The sequence below is a fragment of the Felis catus genome, chromosome A3 (assembly GCF_018350175.1).
Source record: "Felis catus isolate Fca126 chromosome A3, F.catus_Fca126_mat1.0, whole genome shotgun sequence".
Classification (NCBI taxonomy): domain Eukaryota; kingdom Metazoa; phylum Chordata; class Mammalia; order Carnivora; family Felidae; genus Felis; species Felis catus.
The window spans coordinates 11,781,867-11,794,298 of record NC_058370.1 but is presented as its reverse complement, the minus strand read 5'-3'; the positions used below and the strand labels follow the sequence as shown (position 1 = coordinate 11,794,298).

Below are 12,432 nucleotides of genomic sequence, written 5' to 3'. Positions count from 1 at the left end.
AGGGGGCCGTGTGAATATTTGGGAAAAGGAGTTTCAGGCAGAGGGAACAGCAAATGCAAAGGTCCTGAGGCAGGAATATGGTGGGCATATTCAAGGAACAACAAGGAAACGGGTATGGCTGGAGCAGAGGTGGGCAGATTGGGCCACAGTGAGGATTTGGCTTTTGTTCTGTGAGCCCCTGGAGGGTCCTGAGCAGAGGGGCAATGGAGGTGGTGAGACAGGGTCAGATTCTAGATAGATTTAGGGGGGGAGCTGACCTACCGCAGTGACGGATCAGGGTGAGGGCTAGGGAGAGACACCGCTCGGATTGGAATCAGGACCTTCCAACCCTCCCGGCAGACAGGCAGGATGCCCCTACTTTGCCCCCCGCCCTGACATGAGGCCCAAGCCTTGGGCCAGGACCCCGCCCCACAAGTGAATTCAGGCTTCCAAGGTCAGGCCTGAAGGTCAGACCTTCCAGGTCCCCTGTGGAGGGCCTCTTGTGGCGGGGGGGGGGGGGGGGGAGGTTCCATAAGTCTTCTCTTCTCCTCTTTCTTAACCGGCAGGCTAGCCAGAGCCTTGGTCAGGCCTGGGTGGGGGCTGGGTCCTTCTAGGGCCATGCAGCGGGGAGAGGTGAAACAGAAGCCACCAGTGAGGGGGAGAAGCAGGCTGTGGCCAGCCCAGCACCCACCACTCACATAGACGTAGTGTCTTGTCTCATCACCCCCTGCACGATTAGACCCATGGGATCCTGAGAGCCTAGCCAGTGACTCAGCAGGAATCACCCCAGACAGGAGCCAGTGCCCCAGTGCCCAGACCAGAAACCACCCCTGACCTGTCCGGCTGGACAGGAACAGAGACCATGTGGGTGGAAAAGCCCTCAGACTAGGGTAGCTGGAGGGAGGTGGTATGGGAAGACCACCCCCCCCCCCAAAGAAAATCCAAATGTAGCTCTCAGCCACTTGCCCCCGATGGTGCCCCTGGGGTTCTGGATCATAGTTTTAGGAGGGGGTTCTTGGCTGTTCCACCAGGTTTTGAGGCCTTGAGGCTCATCCTGGCTTTGCTGGGTCGTGTTGGGTTGCCATGGTGTATCATGTCCAGTCCACTGCGTTGTTCCTGTTCTGTCATGTGTTCTGGTCTGTTCTAGAGCCTTCCATTCCTTTCTCTTCTATTGTGTCTCTTTATGTATTCATTCAACAGATATTTATTGAGAACCTGTTCTGTGCCTGGCAGTGTTCTAGGCGCTAGAGTTACAACTTGGCAGAAAGCAGTTTCCGTGCCCCAGGGGATTCACAGGGAGACTGGCAACAAAGAAAAGAACACCACCAGGTAGCGGTGAGAGTGGTGGAGAAGAAAAGTGCCCAGAGACCTAGAATAGAGCTCCAAGGGGAGGGGTGGGCTACTTTCAGCGGTGGGTGGAGTGGGGTCAGGAGTGGCCTCACTGCGAAAGTGACGTTTGAGCAGAGACAGAAAGCAGGAGTTATTCCCTCTGGGGAAGGAAATAACACCGACCTAATGCTAGCCATAAGCGGTGAGAGCCCGTCCCTTTCCCGAGCCTTTACAGAACTAGCTCATTCCTCCTTGACCCAGCCGTTATGGTCCCCATTGCACAGATGGGGAAATGGGGCCGTGCAGTTATCTGAGGGTCAGGAATAGCATTCCGGGCAGAGGGAACAGCAAGTGCAAAGGCCCTGAGGCAGGAATGTGCCTGATGTGTTCAAAGAACAGCCAGGAGGCCAGTGTGGCTAGAGCAGATCCCAAGGGGGACAAGGGGCTGGTCTTTAGTGTATTTTGAGCAACTTAAGGATTTCTGAGAATGTTGTGGCCTTTACACCACATAGAGCAGCAAACCCCACCACCTGAAATGAATCTGCAAGCATTTGGGTCCAGGCCCTCCCTGGGTAGGGCTTGATCTTGCCAAACGGCCTTCTCACTGCCTTCTGGAGCTGGGCCGGCTGTAATAGGGCCTGGGACTGGCCCATTCATTCCTTCATGCTTTCATTCATGTGTTCATTCGTTCCACCAACATCTACGGAGCTGGAACAGTGAGGAACAAGACAGACACCATCGCTGCCCACAGGGAGCTAGAAACCCAGCAGAGAAAGCCCAGGTGGAGGATCCCAGAAAGCCTGGTGAGAAAACGAAACACCGGCTGCCTCTGGGGAGGGAAATCACACCTGCTCCTACTAGTCATGCCTGCTGAGCTTTATTGGACTAGCTCATTGATTCTTACATCTGTTACTGCTCCCATTTCACAGATGGGGAAGGGGAGACACGGGGAAGTCAGAGGCGGGATGGGCAGAGCCAGGCTTTGCTCCTGGTTGTTGGTCTAGACCGGCCCTCTCAATGCATCCCACTGGGGCCGGTCATCACGCGTGCTGACAGGTTTATGCCGTTGTTAGGTGTGAACCCTGCCGGCCGAGTGGAGGGCAGGGAGGGACGGGAGGTGATGTCAGACGGGCAGGCTGGTCATCATCCGAGGTGGACGTCGCGGTGCCGGCCGGCCGGGGTGGCTTTGAAGGGCGGGTACGTGTGCGAGCGTGTGTCTGTGATGTGGGGGCCTGGGGGTGCGTGTCCCTGGGTACTTCCGTCGTCCATCTGTGGCTCTGTGCTGGGTGTCCGCTGTGGGGCTGTTTGTGCTTCTGCGTTTGTAGGTGCTTGTGGGCGTGTGCAATGCGGCATGTCTGGGTTTTGCGTGATCGTATACGGCAGCTACCTGTGTGTTTTATGCCTGGTGTTTCTGTCAGGTGCCCGGACGCATGTAGGGGGCTGGGTCCCAGCCACGAGCGCAGCCCACGGGAGCAGGAGGGTCCGGTGTGGAAGGAGGGTGGGGGTTCAGCTCACTATTCTTTAGAGGCCCTGCAGGGTCCCCGTGGGGTCAGAAGCCCCCAGGGCAGACGTGGATTCGTGCACACGTGGTGGGGGCACCTACATGCACTTAGGTCACGCGGGGGCACGGGAGTGTGCGTGCACAGATAACACGTGCCTGGCCGGAAGGATAAGCGTGCGCTCAGGGGCAGACATATGTAGGCACGGAGAGACGTGTGTGTGCGGTCACAGACACACACAGCCACAACATACACACGGACACGCATGCGCGGGTATGTGCACGCAAGGCCCGGTCTGCCACTCACACACGCACGCTGAGCCCCGGTGAACTCAGGAAACCCCAAGGACAGGGTGTGCCCCTCACACTCGGTATCAACCATGAAACGGGACGAGTGGTAACTGGGCCAAGAGCAGCATTCTCCATGTGTTGGGGGAGTCGGCACGTGGCCCCAGGAGCCAGGAGGCCTGGGTTCGAATCCTTCTTCCCCTCCTGGCCAGTGGCTCTGGGCCATGGGCTCCACCTCTCTGGTCCTCGGGCTCCTCACCCCTTAGGACGTGCCAGGCACTTGGCTTTCCATCAAATTGTAAAGCCCTCTTCCCTCTTCTCTGGCACCAGCCCTAGGTTCATTTTACGGACAAGAAAACTGGGCCCAGAGAGGGTGAGGCCCTTGCCCAGGGCCACACAGCCAGGGAATGGTAGACCCAAGATTTGAGGCCGCCAAAGGTTTTCTGTGCCCGCAAACACACGCCGGTGAACACATTTGTGAATGAGCTCACAAATCCACTTGGAAGAGGCCTCAGGCTATGCACGTACTCGCCTGTAGGGTCCTGGCTAGAGAAAGGCCCCGGGGGTCAGCAGCTCCAGGAAAGGTCAGAGGGCTGTTCCTTCCCAGCAGGGGCTGCAAATTCTGGTGCCTCCAGGGGCTGCTTTGGGGAGCCCAAATCCTTTTTCCACTGACCCCTGCCTACAATTTCACTGTTTTTTCTTCTTTCCCTTGCTTTAAGCAAGGGTCAGATGACTTCACTTGCCTGCAGATGTTAGGCAGGTACTTAAATGAGCAAAGAATGGGGCAGTAGGGTTTGGTGGGGACTGTGGTGGACGGGGTTCATTGTCATGTGGGAAAGGGCCATCTCCGTGGGAAAACAGGAAGTCTGGGTACTGATGGAAATCTGTGGGCAAGGAATTCCTGTGTTTTAGACCCTGTGGGGCCAAAACGACTCCTCTGTCCCTCTGTGGGCCTGGCTTGGTCTGAGGGCCCCCAGTTTGCGGTCTCTGCCTGCTGGCGGAGGCTACAGGCTGGATGCTTACTGGATGCCCTAGAGAAGTCCCAGGCCTCTCTGCATTCAGTTTTCCTGTGGCCTGGGCTGAGGGAGGACACATGGTAGGGAGCTGGGACTCCAGGGAAAAGCCAGACCTGGACAGCAAAGGAGGCACTGTCCTGCCTGCAAAAGTCATTTCTCACCCACACCTCCACCCCGCCCGTCTCCTGGCGTCTGCCAGGACTTTAATGGATAAAACATCCTGCCAGTGCCTAAACTTTCCCTCCATCCTGTGATGGGTGCCAGCTCCGGACGAGTGTCTCTGGGCACCCAGATGGAGAGTGTCAGTGTCAGTCAGCCTATAGAGTCCCAGAGTTCCCGCAGGGCAGGGTCATTATGGAAGGCTTCCTGGAGGAGGAATGGGGCTGGATGCAGTTCTGTGGCCGCCTGGCCTGGGGGTCAGGACACTTGGGCTCCACCCAGAGTCCCCAACAGGGCGGTAGCTGTATCATCTCGGTCACTCTGTGTCCTAAGCTTCCAGACTAGAGTCTGGTACACAGTAGGCACTCAATAAAGTTTTGTAAAATGAAAGAACAGAAAACAATAGCTTTAGAGAGCAGTTTCCCTAAGAACTGTAAACAACCCTATGAGGTACGTGTTACCATCACCTCCCATTTTACACAACGAAGAAACAGGCAGAGAGAGGTTAAGTAATTTGCCCAAAGTCACGCAGCTAGCAAGAGACAGCCCAGACCCAGGCCCGTCTGCAAAGCTTAGTGTATATCACTTCTTGAATGGTTCCATGTCTGTCTCTCCCACGGGGCTGTAAAGACCATAAAAGCTGAGTGTGTCTGTTTCGATCCCTGCCCATCTATTTTGGCCCGCACACAGTAGGTGCTCAATAAGTATTTGTTGAATAAATTACAAAAGCCCTGACCTGTCTCTGAGTCCTCAGACAAGTCACTCCTCTCTGCACCTGTTCCCTCGTCTGTGCAAGGGGCATACTCTGGGTGACGACCTCATGGGTTGGTTTGACAATGAAATGATTTGCTAGGTAAATCCCTAGCTACTGTACAAGTATTTTCAGTGAATTTGGGCCTGGCTGAATGCCTGGTGCATGCTAGGTTTTAGCAAAGGCTACGGTGACATTGATGGCCCAAGGCAGGACAAGTTGAAGGAATAGGGGAAAAAAACACACGTGGATTCTGGTTCTGCCTGCTATGTGACCTTGGGCAAATGCCCTGCCCTCTCTGTCCCTGGGCCTCCATTGCCTCAGCTAGGATAAGGTAATGACCACAGGGACTGCCTCCAGGGTTGCTGGGAAGCCTAGTGAATTCTGTAAAAACCAGAACCAGCCTGCCCCCAGCAGGTGCCCGCATGCTCCCCTCCCCCCGCCCCTGTGCCCCGAGGTTCCCCAGCTGGCCAGGGTGAGTGGGCAGGCAGCAGCCAATGGTGTCTATGGAGAAGGATGAAAGCTCCTGCCTGCTGCCTCCCCGGGCCAAAGCAGGGTGCACCTGCCCCAGGTCACAGAACACAGGCGGGGAGCTGACGGGGTGGGGAGGAGGCATTCTGAGGGTCTCTGAGGACAAGCCATCCATTGTGGCCTTGTGGGTGGTGGGTGGGGACTCGCAGGGTCTGAATGAGGGTGAGGGGGCAGGGGCAGGTGTGGGAGCAGGTGTCCACTGTCATCCCTCAGCATTACCCGGCGGGAGGGAGGGGTGGGGCGGGGAGTGCCCCCCCAAACATGCCCTGGAACCGGCCTGGCTGGTCAGACACCTGTCCCCAGCTGCTTCTTGTCAGGAACCATCACAGGCATGCGCCAAGCCCTGGGTGAGGGGGGGTGGGGGGTGGAGAGGGCCGGGAGGGCGGGGAGGTGAAAGGTGGGAGGGGGCATGGGGGTTGTGGTGGGGAGGGGGAGGGGGAGCGGAGACCATGGGGTCTGGGGTAGAGGGACCTGGGATAGAATCCCAGCCCTATTCCTTCAGGCTGGGGACACTGGGCAAGTCACATCATTTCTTCGAGCCTCCGTTTCCCCATCCACAAAATGGGGCTGAAACTCCCCTCTGTGAATTTCCCAAGCACATGTGAGGCATGGGGGTTGGGGGCCCTGAGAAATGCTTTGGGGGCTCCAGCTGCCCACGGTTCACCCCTCCAACAAAGATTCTTAGAAATGATAAAATTTCTTTTGAAGATTTCTTGGAAATCTTCTTCCACGCAAGAAACATTGATTGGGCACCTACTGTGTGCTAGAACCATGCTAGGCACTGGGGACACAGGAGCGAGTAGGACGAGTGAGGGGTGTCCCAGGAAGAAGGCAGAAAATCCACAGGAAAAAGAATGAGCAACAAAATTCCAGACAGTGATACAGGTGATGAAGAATTAAGTTGAGGTGCGGGAGGGCGACCAGGGTGGGAGCTGCTTTCGCCGGGAAGGTCAGGGAGGCCTGTTTGAGGAGGCGACACAGAGCGACCTGAGAAGGAGCCACAGTGTAGCACTGGCAGAGCTGGGGAGCGGGCTCCAGGCAGCTGGCATAACGAGAGCAAAGGCCCTGAGGTGGGCCCAAGCTGGCTCCGCGTTTGCAGAGGAGGTGCAAGGAGGCCCCTCTGTGAGGGCATCTGGCCCGGGGGGGGACCCTCTGCCCTGTTCCCAAGGGCTGAGGCCAGGGGGCAGGGCAAGGGCCAGGCTGGAGGAAATGGGGCCAAGACCCTGGCCAGCAGACTCTCCCAGGACTGCTAATATCCCGAGTGCTGGTGACGAGACCCAGTCCCGGGTGGCAGGGGGCGGGGGCCCGGGCCTCCATAAACAGCCACGGCTCATAAAGCAGATCAAAGCAGCCTGTCCTAGCCCTGGCCACTTCCTGCAGGGCCCAGAGCCCCCTAGCTCCTGGGAAGGGGCCTCTTGGACTTGCTCTGTGGGTCTCTGTGTGGCTGGGGGCAGTTCCCTGAGCCTGCCCGTGCCTCAGTTTCCCCACTTACCTTACAATGGGGCTGAGTGGAACCTCTGGACCGCCTGTTTCATTCTCCAGCTTTGACAAGAGCTTGGCCCCTGGAACCGCAAGTCTGGGAGTTCAAATCCCAGTTGTGCCACTGTGTGACCTCAGGCAGTAACCCCCACCCCCCACCCCCCACTTGCCGCCAGACTATCCTCAGCTCTCAGATGTAGCTAATGATAGTATCTAATGCAAAATCCTTAGACTGTGGAGTTTTATGATATAATTTATAATTATAGCTAAAATAATGGTAAAAATCCTCAGGTGGAGAAGTCATGTCCCAGACAGCAGGGTTGGCAGAGGTTTACAGAGCCGGCCAGGGTCCAGGCACCTCAACTGTTCCTAGGAGAGGCCCCAGAGGTGAGGATTTCCAGGCCAAGCGGAGGCTTGTCTAGGCCAAAACCCAAAGCCCAAGGCCCTTGATGAATCACACGGTGCTTCCCAGGCCTTCCTTGGGGCCCCGGGGTACTGGGGCTCCAGGGCCGCAGGCCCAATACGGCCACCCCCCACCCCGCTCTCCACCGCGTCCCATCACGCTCTCAGACCCAGCCACACCACGTAAAGCTACGACACACTCTCCCTTCCACCAAACCCCCCTTGATAGGACTGCCTTTCCCTGCTCTTTCCAATTCTAACATGCTTTATAAATACAGATGCACCCTGTCTCCCCTCCACAGACGTCAGCTTCCTAAGGACAGGGCCGTTTTTGGTTTTTGTTTTCTGCTCTGTTCCAAGTTGTACCCTAAACCAGTAGGTGCTTAATAAGCATTTGTGGAATGCGTGAATGGATCCTCACCCAGCTCCGAGAAGTAGGTGCTCTTGTTATTACAATATATGAAGCAGGAAAGTGAAATTGAGCAAGGTGGTGAGTTGGTGAGTTGCCCAAGAACTCAGACAGCTGGAGAGGGGGGAAATCAGGGCCATAATAACAGTAATAACCTCAGCTAAGACATATCGAGTACCTACTATGTGCCAGGCACCGTGGTGGGTGTTGGAATGGAAACGGAAGAAAAAAGCCAGGCACATAGTAAGTGCTTTATATGGATACTCTTGGAATCCTCAGGGGGACTCTCTGTAGAGGGGACTGTTGTACCCATTTCACAGATGAGGAAACCGAGGCTCAGAGGGATTAAATAACAGGTCTCTAATAATATCAGCTATAAGAACAAGCCTGGCTTACTGAGCTGTGTTCTAGATACTGGCTTTACATCCAGGATCTCTCACCGTTACCTTCTTCTATTGTATTTTACAGCAAAGAAACCAAGCTTCCGAGAAGCAGCTTAGTGTCTGTAGTGAGATGGAATGAGGCAGCTTGAACTCATTTCCCAAGTTCTTCTGTCCCAGGACATGCCTGGCACTGGGAGGTGGACAGGCCCACCTACAGGAGCCCATTGCACGTTTGGTGCCTCAAAGCCAGATGACCCTCCCTGGAACGTTGGTTTCCCCAAGTCTCTGAAGGGTCTGGGGCTCATGCTGTCCCTCCTCTCCACCCCCTCATCCCCCAGCATGGAACTGGCAGGTGGCTTCCTTCCCATTCACACTTGGGACTGTCACTGTCTCCGGGCGGGGGGTGGGGCGGGGGAAGGAGGCTGGAGAGAGGTAGTGGCAACTCGGCTGTGTGACGTCAGGCATGCTGCTGTGCCTCTCTGAGCTGCCAGCCTCTCCTGACTCCATGGAATCACGGCTTGCTGTGAAGGCCCTGGGCTGGGATCTGGAGCCAGGGTCTGGGACTACTCACAGAAGGCCTGGCACCTGAAAGCACCCTCTTTCTGCCTGGAAGGACCAGGGGGAGGCACAGAGCCACCTGCACCCCTGCCCCAGACCTATTTCTTCTCCCCACTCTGTCCCCTGGGAGTGGTCTGCAAGCCCCCAAGAGATGGGGCCCAGTCCTGCCCCCTTGTCCCACCTGGCCTATCCTGGCCTGCCTTTTATCACCAGGAAAGAAGAGTGAGTAACGAGGAGGCCACCTTCTCCAGGCCCCCAGAGGCCCTTATCGGTACCTCTCTTGAATCCACTCCACACTCCCCCTTCTACTGCTGCTGCCTGCCTCCCGATCCCTTCTGTCATTCAATCCTTGCAACTCAGCCAGTGTCCCAGCTCTGCCTCTTTTACAGACTGGGAAAGTGAGGTGCAGAGAGGTGCCTGGACCAGTCCTGAGTCCATGGAAGCCGGGACATCTTTCCCAGAGGGCCCCAGGAATCTTTCTGAAGGCCAGCCTTCCCCATCAGACCCCTGCCTGGGTAATAAGGGTTCTGTTGGGGGAGCATGGCCCCCAGAAGACGGAGCTGGACTTCAGAGGAGGACAGCCACCTGCCTGAGGTCACACAGCCAGATGACAGCAGAATTCTGACTCAGAACCTGTGACTACAGAGGGGAAAACTGAGGCCCCAAGAGGGGAAGGGTCTTGTCCAAGGTCATGCAGGCCCTGATAGGGCCTAGAACCCCACCAAGGCTGGGCTAGTGCAGAAGCACCAGAATCCCAGGCAGAGCCTTCCCACAGCCCTGGTGGGGGTGGGGGACTGCCTGGCATTTCCTGTTTCTTTGGGCAGGACTTAGGGCATGACCTGGGTGAGAAGATGTGGGGAGACTTCCCGTGGCCCCTCTCTGCTCTCAGGCGATAACTGGGACTGAGGGGCCAAGGAGGCGGTGGGGGGCAGAGGCTGGGAGTTCGAGTCCTGGCTTCCAGGCCTCCTCTCCCTCATTGACCGTGTATCTTTGTCCCCGCCCACCCCCACCCCCCCCACCCCAAAGTCTCTGCAGCCTTGGGTGGCCCCTTCTTACCATCCAGTGCGTGGACTCAGACAAAGTCCCAGACCCTCAGGGAAGCACGAGGTCATGACCTTGGAGAATCACTTCCCCCTCTGAGCCTCAGTTTCCTCTTCTGTCAAGTGGAGTCATCGTGAGGTAGAATGGGGGTGCCAGCTCAGCACTTTGGAAACTCCGCTGCCCTGAGGGAGGGAGTCATCGAAGTCCTGACACGGACCTGACGTAGTTTCCCAGATGGGGAACTGAGGCAGTAAAGGTCAGGGGACCCACACAAGGACACAGCCAGTGGAGGGCTCCCCGCTGCCATTTCCTGGGAAGCAGCTACGCAATGTCAAGACAGCATGTGATAGTGTCAGACCCCCCGAGTTCACACCCTGGCCCTGCCACTCACTGTGTGGCCTCAGGCAGGTCACTCTACCTCTCTGAGGCTCAGTTTTCTCTTCTGCAAGATGGGGAGAAAACTGACCTGATGGCCGGACTTAGGAGCGAATTAAGCATGTAAACCACCAATGGCAGAGCCTGGCACCCAATAGGTGGTAAGTCTTCTTCCCCGAGCAGAGGCTGTGCTGGGCCATCGTGGTTCCGTTCAGGGCAGGAAGGGCCCCTGGCTGGAAAGGGTCAAGAGTCCAGCTAGTGTTGCTGGTCACTGACCCTCTGCTCTATGTAAACAGGACCCGGCTGTCGTGCATCTCAACCCTCCCCGGTGCTGGCCCGCTGGCCGCAGCCTCTGCCCTTTCTCACGCTCTCGGGTACCCGGCCCCGGGGCCTTTGCTGCCGCACCCCAGCCTTGCTGGCTCACGAGCGCTGTTCTCCAACCTCACCAGCCGCTTCTGCTTCTCTGTTGCTCCAAGCTCACTCCTGCCTCAGGGCCTTTGCACCTACAGGTCTCTCTTCCCGGGTTCCCTTTCCCCATGTTTTCCCTTCTTTAACAGAAATGTTATTTTTAGATTCTATCATTAGAATCTAAAACAAGACCTAGAATAGTTTAGGCATTTAATAAATATTTGTCCCATAAATAAATGAATGAATTTTGATTTCTGATCTAATGTAAGAGTCCTTGTTTGTTTGTTTGTTTTTATTTGAATTCAAGTTCGTTGGAATACAGTGTAGTATTGGATTCAGGAGTAGAACCCAGTGATTCCTCACTTACATATAACACTCAGTGCTCGTCCCAACAAGCGCCCTCCTTAATGCGCATCCCCCATTTAGCCCATCCCCCCACCCACCTCCCCTCCAGCAACCCTCAGTTTGTTCTCTGTATTGAAGAGTCTCTTATGGTTTGCCTCCCTCTGTTTTTACCTTATTTTTCCTTCCTTTCCCCTATGTTCATCTGTTTTGGTTCTTAAATTCCACATGAGTGAATTCTTATGATATTTGTCTTCCTCTGACTGACTTATTTCACTTAGCATAATATGAGAGTCTTTGTTTTGTCGTTTTTTTTTTTTTTTTTGACAGAGAGGGTGCAAGTGAGTGAGAGGTAGAGAGGAGAGAATCCCAGAAGGGGGAGAGAGTGGGGGGAGGCATGGGGGGAAAGAGAGAGAGAGAGAGAGAGAGAGAGAGAGAGAGAGAGAGAAGCCGGGCTTGTGTTCACCCGAAGCAGGGTGTGCGCTCACCCAATGTGGAACTTGAACTCACAAACCCTGAGATCATGACCTGAGTGGAAGTCAGATGCTTAATGACTGAGCCACCCAGGTGCCCAAGAGTCTTTGCTTTTTAATAGACCCATTCAACCCATTTATGTTTATTGTTTACATGGATACGTTTGGTCTCATTTCTTCCTCTCTTCTGTTTTCTGTTGACTGACTATGAATGAATGAATGAATGAGTGAGATGAGGCAGAGTACATTCTGGTCCTGGGGCAAGCTGGAGACTGGGGGTCCTCCAACAACTCATTCTTTTTTATTTCTTTAAAAAAAATTTTTTTTTTAAAGTACACTCTATACCTAACGTGGGGCTCGAACTCACAACCCTGAGATCAAGAGTCACATGCTGTACCAACTGAGCTGCCAGACGCCCCAGGACCCCACATTCTTGCAAGTATTTATTCCATGACCCTCGGTGTCCCCAGATAAGGGCTTATTTTCGGCTCTCCCGGAGCCCCTCATCCCTTCCCTCCCACCTCTGCTTCCCCACAGGAAGTGCCAGGTTTATGACTCTGGGTTCTGGAGCCAGATCTGCATTCCCACCCCAGGTGCCCTGTTATCTGGTGGTGTGGTCTTGACTTACCTCCCCAAGGCTTCATTTCCCCATGGGTAAAATATTGGTCATAGTATTCACTTCCTACCACGAGGTTGTTGAAAGGATTGGGTGACAAAACTTGGAGCAGAGGGCTTTGCACAGAGCACCTGGCTTGGAGTGGGGACTCCGTAAGCATCAGAGTTTATTATTGTGGTTCCCGTACCTCAGTTTCCTTCCATTGTAAATGAGGCTGCTTGTCATTTCCTTCTGGGCACCTCAGGGTCCCGCCTCAAAGTCTGGAGCTAGAGGACTGTGCAGTCCACCCTCTCCGGTCCTTCTGCCCCAGCCCCAGAGAGGGTCTTTCACCAGGACTCTAGGGGTCCACAGAGGCCTGACTTACCACCGGGAGGCAGGGAGAGGAGACAACCCCC

At 55.4% G+C, this 12,432-nt stretch overlaps 1 long non-coding RNA gene across 3 annotated transcripts; it reads left to right on the top strand.

Moving 5' to 3' along the window:
- The first annotated feature begins 503 nt into the window (after positions 1–503).
- Positions 504–10,894, top strand: LOC123384283. Of its 3 annotated transcripts, none has more exons than XR_006595110.1 (5): positions 504–1,308; positions 2,017–2,111; positions 7,322–9,961; positions 10,273–10,359; positions 10,495–10,894. It is a non-coding gene; the product is annotated as an uncharacterized LOC123384283 (long non-coding RNA). The 3 variants fall into 3 exon arrangements; XR_006595111.1 differs by having other exon boundaries at positions 505–2,111; positions 7,322–8,197; positions 8,310–9,961; positions 10,495–10,893; XR_006595109.1 differs by having other exon boundaries at positions 505–2,111; positions 10,495–10,893.
- Positions 10,895–12,432: the final 1,538 nt, after the last annotated feature.